This window comes from Gossypium hirsutum, chromosome A09 (genome assembly GCF_007990345.1).
Source record: "Gossypium hirsutum isolate 1008001.06 chromosome A09, Gossypium_hirsutum_v2.1, whole genome shotgun sequence".
In the NCBI taxonomy this organism is placed as follows: domain Eukaryota; kingdom Viridiplantae; phylum Streptophyta; class Magnoliopsida; order Malvales; family Malvaceae; genus Gossypium; species Gossypium hirsutum.
In genome coordinates this window covers 6077594-6101324 of record NC_053432.1, presented here as the reverse complement: position 1 = coordinate 6101324, position 23731 = coordinate 6077594, and the positions used below count along the sequence as shown (strand labels likewise).

Genomic DNA, 23731 nt, shown 5'->3' with positions numbered 1-23731 from the left:
ATCCTTCTGGATAACGCTTATTGCGACAATAAGAATTCAATTTGCTTAGGAACCTAAACATGATATACAATATTTATCAAAAGATGTAACTAAATGTACAGAGGTGAATGAATGAATACTTGAGAAATAAATTAGCATCTTTCTATAGAATACATCCATCGATAAAAAACCAGTCCACCAAGTATTGCTTCGTAAGGGAGATGGATTACCAAGTGCACCATAATAGTGAAGAAGGAAGGTGGAAAGATATTCTCCAAATTGCATAAAGTCAAAGCCACTCGATCCTGTACTTTCTCAAGTTCTTCAACATCCAAAACTTTGCCACAAATAGCTTTCATTATATTGGATAGTTTAATTATACATGACGTTACATTTTTTGACATACAGCACCATAAAGCAACTGGGAGTAAATCTTGCATCAAGATGTGGTAATCATGTAATTTTAATGAATATAATCTTCGATCTTTAAGACTCACACATCGAGATATATTTGACGCATACGCATCTGGGACCTTTATATCCTTCAACACCATGCAGAACACTTCTTTCTCTTCCTTTGACATTGAAAAAATAGAAGGCGACAACCGATATTTCCTATTTGAAAGTACTTAAGGATGAAGATCACGCCGAATTCTCATGTCAACTAAATCAAGTCGGCTCTGAAGATTGTCTTTTGATTTTCCATCGACATTTAAAATTGTCCCAATTATGTTCTCGCAGACATTCTTCTCAATATGCATGACATCAAAATTGTGGCATAAAATGTTGTGCTCCCAATAAGGCAACTCAAAAAAAATACTCATTTTTTTCCACAAGTCTGCCTCATTAGGATCATCCTCTTTATCAGATTCATCACTAGATTCATCCCTCAATCTTCTCTTTGTTTGCGTGTTAGGTGGTTGATTCATCTTCCCATAACTAAAACTGATATCTTTTAACATAAACAAGATTTCAGATCCAATGGTCTGCTCAGGAGCTCATTTTTACTCTTCAGTACCGTCAAATAGAGTCCTCTGAAATCTAAATTTATGATTTCCATCTAACCACCGATGATGGCCCATGTAAGAGAACTTCTTCCCATTGGACAACAACTTCGAACAAGTTTGCGCAATACAACAAGGACAAGCATAACGTCCTTTAGTACTCCAACTCGACAAATTAGCATAAGCCGGGAAATCATTAATTGTCCACAACAAAGCTGTACGTAAATTAAAGTTCTCCTTTCTCAATACATCATATGTCTCATGTAACACCCCAAACCCGACCCAGACGTTATGACCGGATCCGACTTGCCACATCGAAGCGTTCAAAACATTTTATATTGTTGATCCAGAAAAAACTTACTTAGTGTTTTAAAAGATAATTTCATTATAGGTTAAAGTGAATGGAAGCTGTGCACCAGGTAGGAAACCGGAAAAGAGGTGGTGAGTCCATCAGACTGCTTAAGTACCAAACTCCCTTCGGATCCAATCCTAGACATGCATACCGCCATTGCCACACCTTAACGTCATGGATATTTCTAGGAAACCGATTTTGATTAAGTCATTTTTAGGAAAAGTGATTAATTTTGGAAAATACTTTCATTGCGAAAGCTGTTCTTGTTGTCGTATTATTTTGAAATCAATTGTTGTTTTTGAAAACGCGCCCTAAAGCTATCCAATTTCAACAGTTAAAATAAGTAATACCTATCTTAGTAACACATATTAAAACCATCAATAATAATTAAGCGGCCTTATTACATTTAAAAAACCCAAAACTTCAAACGTAAATAAAAGGATGTCCAGATCACCAGAAGAAAACCAAACTTTCAGAATGGGTGGCCACTCCGAATTCCCTCACAGCTCCAAGCCCACTATGGTTGGGGATTTCCTGCGTGGATGAAAATAAAAGGGGTGAGTTTGGGGAAACTCAGTGTGTAAGGAAACCCATTCAAAGCCCAAGTCAGCTCAAGCCTATTGGGCCTAAGCCCGTTCAGGTAAGAGTGGTACTGGACCAGAGCCCTTTTCAGATTACAATAAACTGGGCCTTAGCCCCTTATTCAGATAACAATATGGCCCATAGGCCCATTTCAAAATACATGCAACATCAATAACATATGCAAGCCCATTTGGAGAGACTACTCAACCCACCAACCACTACACTCCACCCGTACCAGCCCTACACTCCATGTGGGGAATAGCTCAACCCACCCAGCCCAACACTCCACAGTTGCAGCCTTGCTGCTCAGTTAACAGTAAATTGAGGCAAAGCCTCCAGTACGTGGACAAGCCACTTTTAGTACTTCCTTCGTCAATATCCTAATCCCATGCATCAGATAATAACAACATGGCATGCAGTAAATAACAACAGTCAAACATGCATTTAGGTCAATTTAACCCTAGGGGTATTTCGGTAATTTATCTACTAGGGGTAAAACTGTAAATTTTCCACTTTTAAAGGTATTTCAGTAATTTATCTATTTTAGGGTTTTTCATGCATATTCCTACTTTTCACGTACTAACAGAATCACGTATCGAGGGTTCTTACGAATTGGGCCCGTTGGCCCATCATTCCAATTTTGGCCCATTAAGCCCAAAAATATCGAGGGCACAGAGATCATGCACTTTGCAGTCCAAAATTTGCAGCTTACCAAAAACATTAATCGATTTACCTCACGAGCATTCGCACACTCGCAAATCTACAAAATACCGGTTTACGGCATTTCGACTTTTGTCGATCCAGACTAAGAAAGATGGTGTTAGTTACACACCTGTTTGCGACGATATGCTGACGAGATCCACACATGAACTGCCTACAATTGGATTACTAACACATTAATCTAACTATTCAAATATGAACTACGTATTAACCCCTTACAATATTCGGCCAACCACACCTACAGATCATAGTAAGCTTATAAGAAATCAATAAGCAACTCATTAACAAATTTTTGTCAATGTTTACCACATAATCATAATCTCACTGCAAGCTGTCTTCCTGAACAACAGTCACTAAATCATTTATAACTGGAGCTACGAAACTCCAAATCAAGTGTCGTTAATTTTACCTGAAAATAGACTCATATATCTTCTATCCATAAAATTTTCAGAAATTTTGGTTTAGCCAATCAATACCAGATTTTTCTTAAAATTTCCCATGTTTCACTGTTTCACTAATCTGACCACTCTTCATTACGAATCAAATTTCTCATTGTACAGAATTCAAACTATGTTCTCGTTTATTTCATTTGAAAATAGACTCAAGATTCAATTACATAATTTATTCAGCTTCTAACTCATCTCCCACAATTTATGGTGATTTTCCAAATTCACGTTACTGCTGCTGTCCCAAGCAGATTTATTACCAAATCACTCTTTTACACATAACTTGCATGCATGTTTTTTTTAAACATGTATATCACCAATCAATCATCACATATCTATGATTTTACTTAAGTATAATCTCCATTTCATCATTTTAAAGCACAACATATTGGCCGATTTTTCCCCTTAGCATCTAAGCACATGCATGCTCATTTGTTTGGCTCAACTTCACATATCTTCCATTTTTCATCAAAAGAACATGAAACAACAACCATTTCCTTCATTTTAATTCATGACCAAATGCTCACAACACAACCAAAAACCAAAATATGCTTCAAGAGTTAAGGTAGAATCAAGAAGAACTCATGAACATCAAGATAGAAGCAAACTACCATGAACTTACCTTCAATTTTCTTCCCCAAGTGACCGAACATTCAAGAGCTTTCTCCTCTCCTTTCTCTTCTCTAACTTTCGGCTATGATGAACAAAGATGGACAAAACTTTGTTCTTTTCACCCCTTTTTCTTTTAATAAAATTTCATATTTCATCCATTTAATTCTTTAATACAAAAGACATGAAATGGCCATCATGGAACATTTACCTAAACCATTATCATGGAACATTTACCTAACCCATTATCATGGAATATTTACCTAATCCATTATCATGGAACATTTACCTAACCCATTATCAATTTGTACCATGAATTATGGATATCAAGTGCTCATATTGTCTACAACAACATGATGGCTGGCCACTTCATGTAAAATGGGAGGTTTGTCGTGCAAATCCTCCTATTTTGCACTCCTATTTATTTAGCCACTTCAATTTAGCCTATAGCATTTTCAAACATTTTCACATAGGTTCTATTTCATAATTTCACTCACAAATGACAAAATTAAAGCATAAAATTTTGCCAACATTCACAGAATTTCCAAAAATTGGGGCGTTACATCTCAACACCAGACCATAATTGTTTTAACTCTTCAATAAGTGGCTGCAAATAGATGTCAATATCATTTCTGGGACCTTTCTCTCCAGGGATAATCATTGATAAAATAAATGAAAGATTGCTTCATGCAAATCCATGGAGGCAAATTGTAAGGAACACGCACTACAGGCCAAGTACTGTACAAAGTACTCATGATTTTAAATGGATTAAAGTCGTCAGCTGCTAACCCAAGCCTCACATTTCGAGGATCTCTTGCAAAGCTTGGAAATTTACTGTCAAATGATTTCCAAGCTAAAGAATCTGTAGGATGTCTTAATAATCCATCATCGGTCCGTTGATCATTATGCCACCTCATAGATTTGGCTGTCTTTTATGACATGAAAAGCCTTTGAAGTCTTGGTATTAGGGGAAAATATCACAAAAGCTTGATTGGCTTCTTTCTTAACTGTGCCCTACCTTTATCCGTATTCACATCTTCTGTATTACTATTCATCCAACAAGACTTACCGCAAACATGACAAGACTGTTGGTTTTTTTAATCACCCCAGTACAACATGCAGTCATTTGGGCAACTATGAATTTTATCATACCTAAGGCCTAAATCTTTTATTAGTCTCTTCATATCTTGACAAGACTAGGGGATTTTTGCAAACGGAAACATCTCTCTCAGAAACTCTAGCAGCATTGTAAAAGAGTTTCCGGTCCACCCTCCCAAACATTTTAAGTGAAATAAACGAATGCAGAAGGACAATTTCAAATATTTTGATCCCTCGTAAAGTTCTTCGTTCATTTCATTAAGTAAATTGTAGAACTTCGTCGCTTCTTCATTTGACTCCTCATCAGGTGCACTTGTTCCCGTTTCGCAAAAAAACATTTCCACCAATATTACAATCATCGGATGCAATAAAGTCAGGTGGAAACGATTGCTCACCATGACTATGCATATTAAATGCATCCCGTAACATACCTTTCGTGTCATCTTGTCTAGGTCGGATTAATCATTGAATAGGTTCTACTAGATGTACACTCTCCATGGAAAATCCATTTTTTATACCCCTGAATAAAGCCATCAACAATTAGATGTTCGTAGACAACTTCACGAAAATGCCAATTGATGTTGCCTCACTACTTACACGGGCAAAGAATCATATTCTCTTGGCTTGCATTTTGAAATGCAAAATCTAGAAAAGTTTGTACTCCATTTCGATAAGTGTTGCTTACCCTTAACAAATTCATCCAACTCCTATCCATTTCGTTGTTCTTAAAGTCTAAAGTTGACAAGAAATTATGGTTACTAAAATAGATAATACATATCAAGTACCAAGTATCTAATGGGTGTAAACTAATTCAGGTAAGTTGCGGGATTTTCAAGTGTATATTTATGTATTATGTAAGTTATGATATGATATAAATTTATGTAAGGTATGTAAGTTATGTAAATTATGATATGAAATATATTTATTTATTACGTAAGTTATGTAAGTTATATATTTATGTATTATGTAAGTTTTGTAAGTTATGTAAGTTATGATATGATATATATTTAACATTAAGATAAATATTATTTCCCTTTAAAAAAATTATTTTAATTAAATAATATTTAAATAAATTAATCCAAATTATTTGTGATAATTTTTAATGATATAAATGAGTTTGATTAAAATTATAAAGTTAGAATAGTAAAATAATTTAATATAATTATAAAAGTGTGACCCATCAATTAAAACTTAATTTAGTAAAAAATGTATTAAATTATTTAATTATTTTCGAAAATAATAAAAATATTGTAATTTTTTCTTTTATATTTTTATATGAAATCTAGAAAAATAACGCATATTAAAATTTTAACCCAATATCTCTTAATTTTTAATATTTGAACATTGTTATTTTGACTATAATCTTATTTGTTTTGTATGAAGTATTTATAAGTACATTTGTTGTAAAAGGTTTTTTCATCAGCATCACAACATAGATGTATTGTAATCTAATAATAGGATAAATGCATAATCAAATTTACGTTATTTGATTTTCATTTTTAAAATATCTTTGTTAAGGAAAAATAGGAGGAACTAGCATTGGATAAATAGTTGTTCTTCAAAAAAAACATAAATGATCTACTTTAGAGAAACAATGAGGTTCTGAGAGTTTAGACCTTGTTCGTTACTGGTAAAGATTAGCAGCCTTCACTTCAATGCAGCCCCTCAGATTATTTTGTAGAAACACCAACTGATCAACAACAGCTAGATGCAACCTTACAGTAATTGGGTGTAAGAGTTTTAGATCATCAGAACAAGTCCTGCCTAAAATCAATGATAGCAGTAACAATCATTATAGCAAAAATGGAACACCATGTACTCTTCCCTATGTTTAAGCCACACAACCCATATGCAACAAGCAGACTACAAATCAAATTTTAGAAGGATTTATTTATACTATGATGATAAATGATTTATTTCAAGGAGAGTTGCTCTTTGACCCCTTTACATCAAAACTCAAGTATTTTGACAAGAGCCGGCACAAACTAGAGTAATAAATTAAAATATAATCCATAAGAAATTTTTTTACTACATCCAAAGCCACTGTAGTGATTTTAGACAATTAAACCCTTTTTGGTTGTATAACACATACAGTAAATTTCCTTTTGACCACTATGCTAAGTATCATCATGTACAACCCCAATGGCAGTGACCCAAAGCATTTACTGACAGCTAAAGAGGACTCAGTTGCAGATCTCTACTCAATTTAATGCTGTTAAGCCTTTTAGCTAATAGCAATGAGATTTTTCAAGCTAATTTCTCTCCAAGGAAGTGACTCAAAGCCTTCAGCAACAACTAAAGGGAACTAGTTTAATCTCCCTATATTATTCCATTTGACAGCAGAAGAAATTGTTTTAACAGAATTGTCTTTAACTCTAGAGTAAAAAAGCATCATTTTAATTGCAAAGTTACCCTACTTGGATAGAATTAAAGCACTAAAACATACTTATAGTTATAGACACTTAGCAACCAGTAACCTACACAAAGAAGTTCTCATAACATCATGGACAAGTTAAACAGATGAAAGAATTTAGAATAGAGACCAATGCACTATGAAAGAATTTAGAATAGAGACCAATGCACTACTGTGCATATCATCATTGTAACTAAAAGGTCTACAATCTTGGAATATATAAGAGTAACATGTGAACATATAAAATGTTTAATGCAACTGATTTGTACCAGAATAGATAATCTTCAAACTCTTAAACCCTAAAACAAAATTCAAGAGAGCAAGAATTACGAAGCACTTACTTTGTTCTCGATGAAGCAATTGTTGAAGTTGGTATCAACCAAAACACGATCTGAGCGAGGGCTAAAAAAGCTGAAGAAACCTCCGACCTGGTCCATATAACAGTCAACAATATCAGAAAGGGTCGAACCAATAAAATGAGAACCGAGAAGAAAATGGGTAAAAGGGCTGAGTGAGGGTTTCTGCTTAATGATTGGTTGAGGCAAAGGGGTGCAACGGTTACGCCGCAGATGGTCGAGTCGACGGCGATGCAACAGATGGTCAGGTCCGGCGATGAAGAGATGGGTTGGGGTTTGATTTGCTAAAATTTAGGGTTAGGGGGAATTTTAAGGGAAAATTTTAGGGGAAAAACACTTAAGGTTTTTCAGGTATAATTTTGGGGATAAAAAGGTGGAAAAAAAATGATGCCGTTTAGGTAGAAAACTGAATACCTTTTGCGGTGTTTCAACAAAGTGCCACTAAATACAAAGTAAACGGCGACGTTTTACTCACGCATTACACATATTTCCGACATTTTTGAATCAAACGCCGGTAATGCATAGCTTATTGCGGCATTTTGGAACAAACACCACTAACAACAATGATAAAACGGCATCGTTTCAAGGACTTGTAATATACATTTGCGGCGTTTTATGGAAGCACCACTAAATAAAAATGATAAAATGTCACCGTTTTGCTAACCACTTATCAGATTTTACGGCATTTTCGGTAAACGCCACTAATAACAAGGGTAACACGTTGCCATTTTATGAAAACCTAACACATATTTGCGGCGTTTTTTGCTAAAACACTGGTAATAAGTAGCCTGTTGCGGCGCTTTACAAGAAACGCCACTAATGCCTTTAAAAATTAGATTTATTTAATATATAAATTAAAAAATATAAATTAGAAAACAATCAGCTATATACCCAAAAAACTTTAAAATTATTTTAAGTAATAGTATTTTAATTTTTTTCCTTTTAAATAAATATTTTTTAAAAAATTTAACTATTATTTAAAAGAATTAGATAAAATTTGAAATCTTGAAAATTATTCTAAATTTGAAATCTTTTGTTTTGAGATTATTTAATATATAAATTAAAAAACAACTAGTCATATACCAAAAAAAAAACTTTAAAATTATTTTAAACAATAGTATTTCAAATTTTTCATACTAATTAATTACCTTAAACCCCTAACCCCTATCCCTATAATCCTATAACCCATAACCCCTAAACCCTAAACGCCGATCCATTTAAGCCCGCAACCCATAACCCATAACCCCTATCCCATACCCTCAAAATCTTAAACCTTAAACCCCTAAACCATAAAACCTTAAACCATAATTAACCACTAACCCCTAAACCTTAAACCATAAACCAAAATCCCGAAACCCATAATCAATAAACCTTAAAACATTAACTCATAAGCCATAAACCCTTTACCCATGTCCCCTTAACCATTAAACCCCTTAACCCTTAACCCATATTGTAACACCCCTATCCCGTGACCGTCGCCGGAATAGGTAAGGGGCATTACCGAGCTTGTAACTCATGTCAGAACCGTAAAATTTTGAACTTTTTCTTGAAATAAAGGTCATTCATTTAGATAAGTACTAAGCACGGCCAGGGAAAAAATTTATACTTCTCTAAGTAAACATTCAAAAGATGCCATTTTCGCATGGCTTATATACATTAACCAAAATATTCTTCCGCCACTAGTCTATTTTATACATGCCATAAGATAATCCAAAACATAGCAGTACCAAACAGTGGATAGTAATAGTGTGACTAGTTGCTGACGATCCCCGAGCCTGTAGCTTCGCAATGAGATCTATAAAACAGAGGAAACAGAGTAAACGGAGTAAGCATTACAATGCTTAGTAAGTTTTAAGCAGTGTCAACAGATAACAATCAAATTATAACATAGTTGTTCGTATTTTTATTTCACTCTTCCTTCGGGCATACCATCCCTTTACCGAATATGCACATCTCATCATATACAATAGGCAGATAAACTTTCACATAAAAGTGAGCTCATGTGACATAGATATATTGTATGATTTCACATAACCTCTCACACTGATCCGATGTCACATAATCATAGGAATAGTCTCATAGATTGCTCTCGTATGCATCACATAACTACCTTATGATTTAGTGCAAATCAAGCTCACATATAAACTTGGAGTACATACCTGTTTAACCTTTCGCATTGAATATATTTATAAGCAATTCTTATTACGAAGTCTTACCCGGACAAAATCCCCACACGTAGTCATCGGGTCTTTAGAGCTCGGATATAGTATGAGCATGAAGCTTACGGACATTAATCAGTGATAATATTCTCGCATAAAGCCTGCGGGGTTTTAACCCGGATATAGTACTGACACAAATGCCATTCGGGACTTATCACATTTATACACTTTCACATCCATCACGTTGGCCACTCGACCCTGTCACATATATACACTTTCACATTCATCACATCGGTCATTAGGCCTTATCACATATATATACACTTTCACATTCATCACATCGGCCATTAGGCCTTATCACATATATATACACTTTCACATTCATCACATCGGCCATTAGGCCTTATCACATATATATACACTTTCACATTCATCACATCGGCCATTAGGCCTTATCACATATATACACTTTCACATTCATCACATCGGCCATTAGGCCTTATCACATATATACACTTTCACATTCATCACATCGGCCATTAGGCCTTATCACATATATATACACTTTCACATTCATCACATCGGCCATTAGGCCTTATCACATATATACACTTTCACATCCATCACATCGGCCATTAGGCCTTATCACATATATATACACTTTCACATTCATCACATCGGCCATTAGGCCTTATCACATATATATACACTTTCACATTCATCACATCGACCATTAGGCCTTATCACATATATATACACTTTCACATTCATCACATCGGCCATTACGCCATACTATCATTTCATATTCGAATACTCATAAACTTACAATATCACGATTTAGAATTCAAGTATGGGTTTAATCAATAGCTTATGAGCAACTAAAACAAGTTTATCAAGGTTCACAACATAATCTCAAATTCAGCACAAGCTGTTTTTCCTGAGCAATAGTCACTAAATTATTTATAACTGGAGCTACAAAACTCCAAATCACTTTCCGTTAATTTTTCCTGAATATATACTCGTATATCTTCCATCCATAAAATTTCCAGAATTTTAGGTTTGACCAATCAATACCAGATTTTTCTTAAAGTTTCCCCTGTTTCACTGTTTGACTAATCTGACCATTCTTCACTACGAATCAAATTTCTCATTTTACAGAATTCAAAATATGTTGTATTTGATTTCATTTGAAACTAGACTCATTAAGGAGTCTAAGCATATAAATTTATCTTATAACCATTTTTGTACAATTTATAATGATTTTCTAAAAATAGAACAGGGGATTTCGGAGTCATTCTGACACCGTCTCACACAACTTTAAATATCTCATTATCGGAAATTCCTTTGCTCACAAGGTCTCTTTTATAAGAAACTAGACTCATTAAGCTTTAAATAAATATTTTATTCAGCCTTTAACTCAACTCCCACAATTTATGGTAATTTTTCCAAAACGCTACTGCTGCTGTCCCTTGCAGATTTATACAATTTACTCTGTAAAGTTCTCATTCACATATTTAAAACATAATCTCATATATGCCGTTTTCCATATCATTCTTCATTATAACTAAACTTATATGCTAGAAACTTACCTTAAAAGTTGTCGACGACTATAATTCTACGGCTATTCGCTTAGTTTTGTCGTCCCTTTTTCTGACTTTTGTCCTTGATGCTCTTGAGCTTAATCCACTTAAAGGTGACCAAATGCCTTAACTTCAATTTCTTCTTTTCTTTCTTTAGGTACGGCAATGGAGGAAGAAAAAGATGAACCAACTTTGTTTTTATCACCCATTTCTTTTAATATAAGTTCATATTTCATATTATTTATTCATTTAACATTTAATTTATTAATATAAAAGGCATATATTTTGTATCTCATGCTCCTTATTTTATCATACTTCCCATGAAACACTAACTTAACATGTTTATGACATGTTCTTGCCCATCACACTTGGTCTACCATACTTGTCATGGCCGGCCACTACTAATTAGGGGGGAAATTGACATGCAAGTCCCCCCTTTTTTATTTCATGCACTAATAGATCCTTATGCTTTGACCTATCACATTTCAAAATTTTCTCACATAAGTCCTATTTGATAAAATTCACTTACTATTAACAAAATTCAAACATGAAATTTTCACACATGCATATGTACATATAATGAGCATCAACTATGACGGTTAATTATCTTTATGACTCGGTTTAGTGGTCCCGAAACCACTTTCTGACTAGGGTCACTTTAGGGGTGTCACAACTTTTCCCCACTTAAGAAATTTTCGTCCCCGAAAATTTCTATCGATGCATAGTTTAGGATAACGTCCTCTTATTGAATTATATCCACAAAGACATTAGCTCATTGATAGCAATTGTAATTCATTATTGATTTCGCATCGATCTATAAAATCATTTTCTTATCTTAAAACAAATACATAAACATTTCTACAAGTATGCACATATATCTCATTTTCTTGATTTCATAAGTAATAATCACTTAATTTAATTCACAAATGCATTTCAAACACATATTAAGCACATATTAATATGTATAATTCACATCATCAACCCACATATTTGTAACCCACATTTTCATTCATGTATAAGCTGTAACCTGACCGAAAGTACACATATACTCAAACATCCCAATAAATATCCTTTATCACTCCATCATATCTCACTATTCAACTTAACCTATTTCCAACAGAAAATCAACTTCCACATACCTGAACATTGAGTTCATTTAGCACATTCAATCACCGTTAACGATACCCGTATACAATCGATTTGGCATCAAGCCTCATATTGTATACCGGCATGGGATTTATTTTAGCACATAACCCATATATCCAAAATTATCAGCATTCATCACAAATTCTTACAGACTTTCAAATGTCGAACTTAATCGAAATAATTTCTTGAATATGATTAACAAAAAAATAGGGGTCATTTAGCAATAGCACATATGACTTCATATACCAAGCATTCCATAGACTAAATTCGTAACACATTTATAAAATGAATTCATTTCTTAACAACATATCCACCATCTTTTTACTTTCATCTGATTTTCTCATACCTTCCGTACATACCTGTATCACTTATTCTGATCTTACTTAATTTATCATCTTAAATATACCTGTTGAATCATTCGAAATCATTACGGATACTCATTAAGCACATATAACTCTTACAATGCCATATCCTAGATATGGTCTTACATATTCTCACATATCGAGCCGATGCCATGTCCCAGACATGGTCTTACACATTATCTCAAATCAATGCCTTCGTCCCAGACGAGGTCTTACATGAATTCCACTTCACACACTTAGTGCCCACTGACCGATCTCGCACTCATAGTGCTCGGTTAAAGGAATTCGCACACACACAGTGCCTCTAATCATTCACACACATAGTGCTCTTATTCATTCGTTATTACACATTGAAATGACTTAACCAAGTCTATAAACATCATGTATGTACACTTTTAAACATATCATCTCATTTAAATTTGAATTCGTATAGTAATGAACACTTAAACTTTGCTCAAATTACCGGCACGAAGCCTACTAGGCACGAAGGCCTGAATACACGTCACCAGCATGATTGCTCTTCGGGACCTAGCCCGGATATAACACCAGCACAAATGCTCTTCGGGGTTTAGCATGGATATATCACTAGCACGAATGCTCTTCGGAACTTAGTCTGGATACATCATTAGCGCGAATGCTCTTCGAGACTTAGCCCAGATACATCACTAGCACGAATGCTCTTCGGGACTTAGCCCGGATACATCACTAGCATGAATGCTCTTCGGAACTTAGCCCGGACATTTCACCCTCAATTCTCATGTACATATACACATATAGCAATACACATTAGTATATCATTTACATTACTTGAATACAAACACAACATGCTTATCGACCATTCAACTTCCAGTTCCATAGCCACATACAAAAATCACATTTATAGTCATAACACTCTTTCAAAATTGCATCACTTATACCCTTATAATTCAATCCAAATCGAAATTCAAATACGAGTACATGATACGTACCTGATCAACTTAATAATTTAGGCATATCTAAGTGAAGTTATATCGCAAATTCTCATAGTCAGAAGCTTGCTACAGCTCGATCGGGATCAAGATTCATTGCAATACAGCAAACACATTTTAATAGCCAAAAATCATCACACTATCATTTTATCACTTTATGGCATGTATAAATAGACTCACGCGTGCTACGTTAGTCCTAGAATCGACTAAACCGTAGCTCTGATACCAATAAAATGTAACACCCCTATCCCGTGACCGTCGCCGGAATAGGTAAAGGGCATTACCGGGCTTGTAACTCATGTCAGAACCGTAAAATTTTGAACTTTTTCTTGAAATAAAGGTCATTCATTTAGATAAGTACTAAGCACGGCCAAGGATAAAATTTAAACTTCTCTAAGTAAACATTCAAAAGATGCCATTTTCGCATGGCTTATATACATTAACCAAAATATTCTTCTGCCACTAGTCTATTTTATACATGCCATAAGATAATCCAAAACATAGCAGTACCAAACAGTGGATAGTGATAGTGTGACTAGTTGCTGACGATCCCCGAGCCTGTAGCTTCGTAATGAGATCTATAAAACAGAGTAAACGGAGTAAGCATTACAATGCTTAGTAAGTTTTAAGCAGTGTCAACAGATAACAATCAAATTATAACATAGTTGTTCGTATTTTTATTTCACTCTTCCTTCGGGCATACCATCCCTTTACCGAATATGCACATCTCATCATATACAATAGGCAGATAAACTTTCACATAAAAGTGAGCTCATGTGACATAGATATATTGTATGATTTCACATAACCTCTCACACTGATCCGATGTCACATAATCATAGGAATAGACTCATAGATTGCTCTCGTATGCATCACATAACTACCTTATGATTTAGTGCAAATCAAGCTCACATATAAACTTGGAGTACATACCTGTTTAACCTTTCGCATTGAATATATTTATAAGCAATTCTTATTATGAAGTCTTACCCGGACAAAATCCCCACACGTAGTCATCGGGTCTTTAGAGCTCGGATATAGTACGAGCACGAAGCTTACGGACATTAATCAGTGATAATATTCTCGCATAAAGCCTGCGGGGTTTTAACCCGGATATAGTACTGACACAAATGCCATTCGGGACTTATCACATTTATACACTTTCACATCCATCACGTTGGCCACTCGGCCCTGTCACATATATACACTTTCACATTCATCACATCGGCCATTAGGCCTTATCACATATATATACACTTTCACATTCATCACATCGGCCATTACGCCATACTATCATTTCATATTCGAATACTCATAAACTTACAATATCACGATTTAGAATTCAAGTATGGGTTTAATCAATAGCTTATGAGCAACTAAAACAAGTTTATCAAGGTTCACAACATAATCTCAAATTCAGCACAAGCTGTTTTTCCTGAGCAATAGTCACTAAATTATTTATAACTGGAGCTACAAAACTCCAAATCACTTTCCGTTAATTTTTCCTGAATATATACTTGTATATCTTCCATCCATAAAATTTCCAGAATTTTAGGTTTGACCAATCAATACCAGATTTTTCTTAAAGTTTCCCCTGTTTCACTGTTTGACTAATCTGACCACTCTTCACTACGAATCAAATTTCTCATTTTAAAGAATTCAAAATATGTTGTATTTGATTTCATTTGAAACTAGACTCATTAAGGAGTCGAAGAATATAAATTTATCTTATAACCATTTTTGTACAATTTATAATGATTTTCTAAAAACAGAACAGGGGATTTTGGAGTCATTCTGACACCGTCTCACACAACTTTAAATATCTCATTATCGGAAATTCATTTGCTCACAAGGTCTCTTTTATAAGAAACTAGACTCATTAAGCTTTAAATACATATTTTATTCAGCCTTTAACTCAACTCCCACAATTTATGGTAATTTTTCCAAAACGCTACTGCTGCTGTCCCTTGCAGATTTATACAATTTACTCTGTAAAGTTCTCATTCACATATTTAAAACATAATCTCATATATGCCGTTTTCCATATCATTCTTCATTATAACTAAACTTATATGCTAGAAACTTACCTTAAAAGTTGTCAACGACTATAATTCTACGGCTATTCGCTTAGTTTTGTCGTCCCTTTTTCCGACTTTTGTCCTTGATGCTCTTGAGCTTAATCCACTTAAAGGTGACCAAATGCCTTAACTTCAATATCTTCTTTTCTTTCTTTAGGTACGGCAATGGAGGAAGAAAAAGATGAACCAACTTTGTTTTTATCACCCATTTCTTTTAATATAAGTTCATATTTCATATTATTTATTCATTTAACATTTAATTTATTAATATAAAAGGCATATATTTTGTATCTCATGCTCCTTATTTTATCATACTTCCCATGAAACACTAACTTAACATGTTTATGACATGTTCTTGCCCATCACACTTGGTCTACCATACTTGTCATGGCCGGCCACTACTAATTAGGGGGAAATTGACATGCAAGTCCCCCCTTTTTTATTTCATGCACTAATAGATCCTTATGCTTTGACCTATCACATTTCAAAATTTTCTCACATAAGTCCTATTTGATAAAATTCACTTACTATTAACAAAATTCAAACATGAAATTTTCACACATGCATATGTACATATAATGAGCATCAACTATGACGGTTAATTATCTTTATGACTCGGTTTAGTGGTCCCGAAACCACTTTCCGACTAGGGTCACTTTAGGGGTGTCACACATATCCCCTTAACCATTAAACCCATAACCCTTAATCCTTAAACCCATAATCCATAACCCTTAACCTTTACCCACTAATCCCTAAACTTTAAACCACAACCCTTACACCCATAATCCCTAAACACATAATCTCTAAACCTTAAAATATTAACTCATAAACCATAAACTAAACTATAATGATAATTTATTTCATATTTTAAAATTAATATTCTCTTTTTCGATTATATAAGAATTTCTTTAATATATATTTTGACAAACAATCAGTCATATACCCAAAAAGCTTTAAATTTTTTTTAAATAATAGTATTTTAATTTTTTCATTTTTAACATATATTTTTATACCTTTTTATTTTCAAATTTTTTCTACATGTCATTATTTTTTCTGAAGAATTTAAATATTTAATTAAAAATAAATTGTATTTTAATCAATATAAATATAAATAAACCATTTAAATAATAAATATATAGATAAAAAATTTTGCGGCGTTTTTATACTAGACATATAGCGGCGCTTTTATAAAAACGCCGCTAATGCCACTAAGGTTTAAAACAAAACAATGGCATCTTGTTGAATTTTTTGCAGTGTTTTCCGCAAAACGCCGCTAATGAAACTAAAACGCCGCTAATGAAACTAAGGGCCGAGAGAAAACGACGGCGTCTTGCTGAAATTATTAGTGGCGATTTTACAAAAAATGCCACTAAAGGTTGAGCATTAGCAGCGTTTTTTATAAAAGCGCCGCTAATGCTCGATCTATAGTGGCGCTTTTCAAAAAATGCCGCTAATGCTCGATCTATAACGGCGTTTTAATGCTGAACTTTAGTGGCGTTTTTTATGTAGTGATAGGGGTTTTAATTAGAAAAAGATTTCAATTAATCAATCTAGAGTCAGTTATTTTTACTCTCGAAAGGGATATTAATCAGTTATTTTTACTCTCAAAAGGGATATTAATATAATTTAGGGATTTTTACTGATCAAGACAAGTGAATAAATCGTTTAATTTAGATTTAGAATAATAAGTGAAGTCTAGGTGGATTCTTTTCTGGGTATTGTCTCTCTCATCGGTTTTCTTCAAATATTTTCCTACTTTACTCTCTGTTTCATCTTAGTAATTAGGTTAGTTAAGATTAGGTTAAAATAAATCCCTTTAATTTATTCGGCTAGATAATAAAAAGATAGTAACTACTAGTACTTTTAGTCCTCATGGATACAATATTCCTGACTCAACATAGCTATACTACCATTCGATAAGTGCGCTTGCCTTTGTCGTATTTTAGTTAGTTTGTGACGTCATCATGTAATAACTTGTTCGATCCACTTCATTTCATTTTAATAGAATTATAAAAATTGACTAAAATGCGTAATGGAAGTCAAATTCCAGTACCAATATGGAAAAAGAAAAAAAATAAGTACTAATTTGAAATTAAAATCGAATTCAAATACTAAAAAGTATATTTACCTAAAATCCAAAGACTATATTTTCTTTCTCGTACTTGGTGTCAAATGCAGCTTCCCGCCTACTTCCCTTTGCTTTCGTTTTGCTTTTGGCTTGACATTTTTTTTGGTAAATTACACTCAAAGTTATTAAATTATTTGTAAATTTATATTTTGGTCAGATATTTTTGGTAAATTACATATGGCACACTGGATTTTTAGAATGTTGCTATATGACATTTCTTATTCATACTGTCTACGCCAATAATTATTTGTACATTTTGGTTAGATTTTTTTGATAAATTACACATGACACATTGAATTGTTAGAATCATTATTATATGACATTCTCTATTTACACTATCTGCATCAATTAAAAGTTCTCATTCCTTTTTTTTTCTAAATTTTAATTTTTTTTTATGAAATAAATTTGAACATTATGAATTTGTGAATTAGAATCCAAACACTTTCTTCTCTTATCTCTAACACTGACTGTCAAATTGACTTGGATCTAAAATATGTTTTACTCGTCGATGGGTCTAACCCACCATACAGATTGTCAAATTGTCACTCAGAGCTTGCTAACTAGATTTAAAAAATATATATAACAACCTAATGATATAAATATAAATAAAAATATGTGAATAGCTCAATCACTTAAAAGAAAATTTTTGAATAATTTAATCATTTAAATTTTTGAAGTTAAATAATTAAAACGCACCTTTTTAAATGCAATTTACCTTATTTCTATGTCGAAGTCGGTGCCAAATGCAACTTCTCTTTGCTTTCGTTTTGCTTTAGACTTGGTGATGTTTTTATGGTGTGACAAAGACCCACAATCTTGGCAGTAGCAGCCTCTTTTATTTCACTTCCCAATTCCCATAATGGATCGGCCGTCCCCACTTCAAAAGTTGGGTCTTTGAGTGATGTAAATCTTGAACCTAAGGCTAAAAACTAAAGAACTATGAGCATAGAAAAAAGTGTCACCAAGCTTGCTTTTTTCTCTATGTTTGTTTTCAATTTGATAACGATTTAACCCCATATTTGGCTTAGTTTCTTGTGTAGGAAACACGGTTTTGCTTTTATTTTTACTGTTTAAGTGAAATAGCTTGGAAAGAGAGGAAAGTGCGAATTATGAAAGTTTGATGTTTTGATTGGTTAATTACAAAGTGTTTTAATATGTTTAAAATGTTTTTAATGGATTTTGATGTGCAAGTCTCAAAATATACAATTATATATCTCTTAAAATTGATGGAATCATATTATATAATATATGATAAAATTATATATTTTAATTTCGCAAAAGTTTATAATTCAATTTCGATCCTTCAAAATTTTTTGAATTCACCTCTAAAGCTAGACATGTTGTAGAATTTGTTACTTGGCCAACCATGCAGCTGATGAAACTCTGATACATGTTGGTCTGTTTGAAGCATGCTGGTTCAGCTTAGTTCCTATTTTAGTTTCAGTTGATTTTATCTTAACCAATGTTTTGACATGGACTGGTTTGATTAGGTGCTGATTGACTCTTTTTGCTTAAGTGCAGGCAATGTTTTGTAAGTTTCAATATAGTTAGTGAGAGTAGTTATGTGTTTGGTAATTTAGTGACTTAAATTGAAATGATTTTTTATTAAATGGATAAGCAGAACATTTTCAACTTCATTTTTATGCTTCTTGCTGCTCGTTTTTCATTTGTTCTTTGTTTTACTTCTCTTAAAACACCAACAATTGCTATCAAGACCATGTTGTCTTTATGGGTCATTGTTTTTGTTTCTTGTTAAAAAAGATAGAAGCTTCTTTGTTTCTTTTTGCTGTAAAACATGTCTTCAGCAAATTTCTCACCCCCTCCACCACCTGTTTTTGCTGGAGAAAACAACCATTTAGGTAGTGAAGATGAGGACCTGCCTCCATGTTTATGACTTGTGGGATGTGGTCTAGACAGGCAGGGAGACACCACCTTTGAGAGCAAACCCCACCATTGCTCAGATAAGGCAATTCAGTGATGAGTGTGCCAAGAAATACAAAGCAATATCCTGCATGTAGAATAGTGTTTCAGATGTTATTTTCACAGTGATCATGGCGGGTGGAGGAGGCGAAGTCTCATCGCTAGCCAGTTAGAATGATGAAAGAAAAAAATTTTGTGTCCAAAACCTTGCTCAGACGTCATGATAAGAATAGGGTAATCACTTGAATTTTATTAATACATCTCAAGGACATATATATCTATGTAGTAGTAGACGTCATGATAAGAATAGGGTAATCACTTGAATTTTATTAATACATCTCAAGGACATATATATCTATGTAGTAATAGTTACATAGAAATCAAATTGCTAAAAAACAATATCTCATAATAATAACTTATGTTATTTCATTAGGAATCAAGTTGCTAAGAGGTAATATAACAAACTATCACAATGACTTAGAAAAAATCACTTGATAATTGGCTCTGACTTTAACTTCTTTAACTACTTATACATCTAATTGTTTGTTTGGACTTGCAGTCAGGGCATACCCAAAGGGGAGGGGTCCTCGCGGCCCTTTGTTCAATGGGATAATTCCATATATAGCCCCTTCCTAAAATAAAAAGATCCAATTTAATCCCTTTTAACTTTTGATTAAATGGAAAAATCTTAATTTTAATCTTTTTGAAAAATTAATAATTTAATTTACTTTAAACATTTTTAATAGAAAAATTTTAACTTTAGCCTCCACAAATTTTATAATCTTATCTCGCCCCTTTAAACAAAATTTCTAGCTTCGCACCTACTTATAATGATATATTTATGTAAAGAAATGTATCATTTGAATCACCAATTATTTTTAATGGTACAAGATAAATAATTTCTATAGGATTACTTCATAGAGAATGTTCAGCCCATCTTAAACCTTATCAAACATATGTGAAATCAATGATCTGAAGTTAAAAATAGTTTGGCTACAATTTTCACGGAGAAACACAAACTTTGTGAGAGCACATTTTCAAATAAAAATTAATTACAGAAAAGAAGAATATAACATTTTCATATTTACACAGTCAATTGCACTTCATTTTCCACTTTTAAATATAAAAAATAACCCAACACGCTACTTTACTTTAAGGTACGCTTCGTTAGTCGAATTTCACATAATGTTACATTTTAGAATAAAATTATTTTGTTTAAATTTTCAACATTCTAAACATTTTATAATCTTATATTCTTAAATAATTTCAAGATGATGTAATATGACGTGTAATCTCCTTACAACTTATTCATGTTATCTTAGATTACGAAATAATTTGCCCTTTGTTTTATTTTTTTACTCAAATTAGACTTTAGTTTACCCTTTGTTTTATTTTTTTTACTCAAATTAGACTTTTCTTCTCAAATAACATTTAAAAAGGATTAAAAATTATAATATATTTTTCTTAATAGTAAAATAATAGAGGTCATACATCAAAATTATTATTATATTTCCTTCAATAATTTATTTATTAATATATTAATTAAAGTTGATTATTATAATTATGATTTACAAATTATTTCAACATTATATATTTACTTATGAATATATAAATTGTAATAAAAAAATATGAATTATTATAATTTTATAGAAACTGAGACTGAAAATATTTATCTTATTGAGCAATATCATTATAGGTTTTGATATTTTTTTGACACAATGCCTAGAACTACTCTTAACTCATCCTCAACCCATAAATTAGAAGATCATATACTTCAGTGCATGCTCAAACCCATATCTTCCTGCATTGACAACAATACTTATATCAATCGAGATAAAACTCAATCGACGAGACTACGTTTGTTAAACCAAACATCTTTAAAGGAGGCAGATTTTAATATCTTTAATCTACAACAAGTTTAGAGGTTTCTTAAGTGTTCATATTTTGTTAATATTGAAATATTATCCTCAAAAACGGTGAAAATGTATTCTCCAATTTGGCCGAAACTATAAAAACGCAACCAAACCGATATTAGAAAAATTGGGGTTTAACATTATCATTATTGCTTTCTTAGAAGAATAATACTATTGGAACCCACCATTGTTTGAAAAGTCAAATGGGGTGGGCACCGAAAGTAGAAAGTAATATTGGTTGGCAAGTTGGGTTAAAAGTTGGCATGGGATAATTGCAATTTTGGTCCCTAATTGTATAGGGACATTGCAAGTTGATCCTTAAACCTCAACTATAAATAGGCCTAACCATTGCTTACTTTCTTCATCCCATAATTGACATTCTCTACTTAAGGCATTATTCTCTCTCTCTATTTGTAAATTTCACTTGTAATTTTTGGAGTAAAATATATTTGGTAGTGCCCGAGGACGTAGGCAAAATTTGTTGAACCTCGTTAAAATTCTGGTGTTCTTTATTATTTGTTTTGCATATTTTGTGAATGTGATTGTAGTGATTTATTGTGCTATTAAATTACGATAGAGGGATATTCTGGCTAGGAAAGACTTGGTATTTAAGTGATCTTCGTGATCTACCTCTCTTTCCTGGAAATTGAACTTAGTGTGATTTTTCAGTACAATAATTTTACTCTTTCACACGCTTCCGCGCAACAATTGGTACCAGAGCCAGGTTCGTACTTGGGGAATACGACCGTTTACGGTACTATTCACGTATACAGCACTATTCACGTATACGGTACTATTTACGTATACGGTACTATTCACATATACGGTACTGTTCACGTATACAGTAGTTGGGATTGAGGAGAAAAATGGCAGTAGCATCGTCATCAGCAAGGACTACTATGACAAATGCAAAATTTGAAGTAGAGAAATTTGACAGTACCAATAATTTTGGTATGTGGCAATGTGAGATCCTGGATGTCTTATGTCAGCAAGAGCTAGATATAGCCCTTGAAGAAAAGCCTGACAAGATGGATGACAAGGAGTGGGCCAAGATCAATAGACAGGCGTGTGGTACAATCCACCTATGTTTGGCCAAAGAGCAGAAGTACTCTGTCATTAGGGAGACATCAGCGAAGAAGTTATGGGATACACTGGAAGAAAAGTTTCTAACGAAAAGTCTTGAAAATAGGCTTTATATGAAAAAGAAACTTTATCGATTCACGTATGCACCCGGTATGTCGATGAATGACCATGTGAACTCATTCAATAAAATTTTAGCAGACTTGCTAAATTTGGATGAGAAATTTGAAGATGAAGACAAGGCATTATTGTTGTTGAATTCCCTTCCTGATGAATATGATCATCTTACCACCACATTGCTTCATGGGAAGGACACGATCACATTTGATGCAGTCTATAGTGCGTTGTATAGATCTGAGACTCGAAAGAAAGATAAAAGAGATCACAGAGATACAACCGCAGAAGTCTTAACAGTAAGAGGTCGTTCACACAGCAGTAAATCTGGTAGAAGGGGAAAGTCCAAAGGGAGACCCGCCAAAGATGAATGTGCCTTTTGCCGTGAAAAAGGGCATTGGAAAAAGAATTGTCCTAAGCTACAAAAGGGCAAGGCTATTTCTAATGCATGTGTAGCGGAGCATGATGAGGAGTCAGACTTTAGCTTGGTTGGCATGGCAATGGCATGTCAAACGGATGAGTGGATTTTGGATTCAGGATGTACTTACCATATGTGTCTTAATAAGGACTGGTTTTCTAGTCTTAAAGAGCTAGAAGGTGGAATTGTTCTTATGGGCAATGATAGTGCTTGTAAGACAATGGGAGTGGGTACAGTCCAATTGAAGAATCACGACGGCTCAATCCAAGTCTTGACAGATGTTCGCTACGTACCTAGCCTGAAGAA

At 33.4% G+C, this 23731-nt stretch overlaps 1 long non-coding RNA gene across 2 annotated transcripts; it reads right to left on the bottom strand.

The window, feature by feature from the left end:
* Window positions 1–1831: 1831 nt before the first annotated feature.
* LOC121206499 (uncharacterized) lies at window positions 1832–7901 on the bottom strand. Of its 2 annotated transcripts, none has more exons than XR_005901533.1 (3): window positions 7545–7901; window positions 6407–6554; window positions 1832–1869 (listed from the first exon to the last, which is right to left on the bottom strand). It is a non-coding gene; the product is annotated as an uncharacterized lncRNA (long non-coding RNA). The 2 variants fall into 2 exon arrangements; XR_005901534.1 differs by having other exon boundaries at window positions 6407–6505.
* Window positions 7902–23731: the final 15830 nt, after the last annotated feature.